This window comes from Berghia stephanieae, chromosome 12, assembly GCF_034508935.2.
Source record: "Berghia stephanieae isolate SIO BIC M18660-M18661 chromosome 12, UCSD_Bste_1.3, whole genome shotgun sequence".
In the NCBI taxonomy this organism is placed as follows: domain Eukaryota; kingdom Metazoa; phylum Mollusca; class Gastropoda; order Nudibranchia; family Aeolidiidae; genus Berghia; species Berghia stephanieae.
This window is the reverse complement of record NC_088371.1, coordinates 15731893-15734392: the sequence shown is the minus strand read 5'-3', so window position 1 is coordinate 15734392 and position 2500 is coordinate 15731893. Positions and strand designations below refer to the sequence as shown.

At 34.5% G+C, this 2500-nt stretch overlaps 1 protein-coding gene across 8 annotated transcripts in view; it reads left to right on the top strand.

Moving 5' to 3' along the window:
• LOC144958378 (semaphorin-5A-like) overlaps positions 1–2500 on the top strand; it is a 272714-nt gene that overhangs the window by 107810 nt on the left and 162404 nt on the right. For all 8 annotated transcript variants that reach the window (XM_078890352.1, XM_078890351.1, XM_078890356.1 and 5 more), the window contains one exon: positions 1532–1634. The gene's annotated coding sequence lies outside the window, so the exon portion shown is untranslated. The remainder of the gene's footprint in view (positions 1–1531; positions 1635–2500) is intronic.

Genomic DNA, 2500 nt, shown 5'->3' with positions numbered 1-2500 from the left:
GAGATCTTTTGCTACTTTTCAAACTTGGAAAAATGTTTTTAAAATGAGCATGTGCATAGATCGTTTTATTCGACTATCATTAACGTGTAAAAATGAAAAAAACATTAGCTTTGACACTAAGCCTATCATTTGACTCAGAAAAAAAAAATTAAAAGGGATGGGATAAAAGTGACCGGGCAAATTACGGATATAGTCGGTGTTAGGGTTGAGTGAGTTAACCTTAACAGTTAAGTCTCCCATTATTCGGAGGCAGGTAATATTATGGCTTTGGACAGAATTTCTCCAACGTGGATGGTCATAGGCAGTGTCTGCCTGTGCTGCCCGATGTTGTTCTTCTAGGAGTCCTATCTGGCACCATTCATTCCTCTCCACTTCTACTATTCTTCACCTGGTTGTTTCCGAGCGTCATGCATCACCCCCCCCCCCCCCCCTTAATTGTTTTGGGGCCTATTTCATTGCAACAACAACATTCATCTTCTGGTCCTTTTCTCAGCCCTCTTTAAAACCAAATTAAATAAATAAATACACGAATATATATATATAATAAAAATAATCTCCAGTTGTTAGGGAATACGTTCAATGATAATGTTATTATTTCTTTATACATTGTTTTATCTTAAAATCTGTCATTGACTGTGCTCTATCCGTGCCCACACATATCCCAAAATCTATAAGATGTATCTTGATAAAGACGTTTTTATCATAAGACGTCTCTAACCCTATCTTGCCTTACGATTAAAATATTGATCTTGATATTATCATAATGTGACAGAATTATCAAGCCGACAATCTCCGTATTAAAGCCCTTTTATCCATTCAATTTAACTGCAAACATCTGTTTTATATATTGGATAGCATATCAATACTATTGTTATAGAATTCACTTTAATAATGAATACTTGTATATACCGATTACTTGTCGTATCGAAACTAACGTGCCTTGCTCCGGGAGTAAGGAAAAGATTATAATATCAACGAGAAAAGAGTCTGTTCTGCGATTACATCAGGATTCGATACCGATTCCTTCATTTGCGGGGCGATATCATGTTTACAATAATAATTTTGAGTCAGATTATCAGGCGTTAAAATTCACTAAAAATCAGATTCTTTAAAAAGAATTAGATCTATCTAGATCTATCATTTAAATGTTTTTGAAGATGTCTTTTATTCAAAGATAACGAAATAGGAATCGATTGAGGGGTAGAATAAATGATTTCTTACACTCTTGCGTTTTGGAATTCGAACTTTGTTCCCAACGCGCACTCGCAAGCTCGTGCAGCGGTTGGGAACACGTCCAGAATTTAAAAATTCAAGAGTGTAAGAATCGTATATTATTGCACTATTGCGATTTGAAATTTGAACTTTGTTCTCACCGTGCACTGGGATTGGGAAATCCTCCGGAATTCTAAAAAGTTTGAGTACAAGAATCATAAGACATCTCACCATAATGTTGCCACTATAAGTTATACTAGCAATCGGTTAATAAATACGAGTTTTTCAAATATTTCCCCCCTTTTTTCTCTTCTTTTAGGTCGTTATTCATGTTACTTTGGATATAATAGCTGTGAAAAGATCTCCCTGCTTGTTGGTGGAAATTTATCAGGATTAATAAATACTCGGGATTATAAAGATTGGTAAGTATTTTTTTTACAATTTCTCTAGCACAGCTGATCTTCATAAAAGTCAAGTAATGTTAAGCGTGGACAGTGGGCGAATGGGTAAGATATTTACGCACATAATCCCACTCGACTCAGATGTGAAAGAGTATCTGTCTTAAGGCTGTGATGGATAGTGTGAGATTGTTAGTACGAAAAGGAAGACAGACAGTCGACCGGTATAGATAGTATGCGCTTGGCTAAGAAGCTCATAACATTGCCATCCGGAAGTACAACGGACGAAGACACAAAACTCTGTGTATCCATGAACGTTTATAGTCGGGTTAATACAGTTCAGTGAGCATTACTCACAAACGCGGATGGCAAAAAACAATAACAAAGACCTCTGAGTGACGTCATCTTCGTACTATCTATAATACCTGTATGGAATAGAAGTATGGCTCCATATTATATGGCCTGCTGGCTGAGATGAAATGAAATTATACAGAGAAGCGCATTGAGCATGGTAAATCCGTGGAAACGTTCTTTATAGTACATGGTATTTATTTATTTTTAAATTATTTTGATTTCATTGACAATGATGATTTTGAAGGCTTTGGTGTCTGACTATTAGGATTGACTTTATCTAGTTGGGAAACGTTTTTTTTCCACACAGACATACCTTGAACCTTTTTGCCGTCGTTTTTATTTTCTGGATTTTATGTGATATGCTTAAGTTTTAACCTTTTTTTTCTTTTTTTTTAATTGTTATTTTTTTAATTATTATATTTTTTTTTTTTGGTTCTTTTTTTTAAAAAGGCAATATTTATTTATTTAGTTGCACCTGAGAAATTTTCTGAACAAATTTGTTTAGTTCATAATGTATACCGTTAATATAATAACGA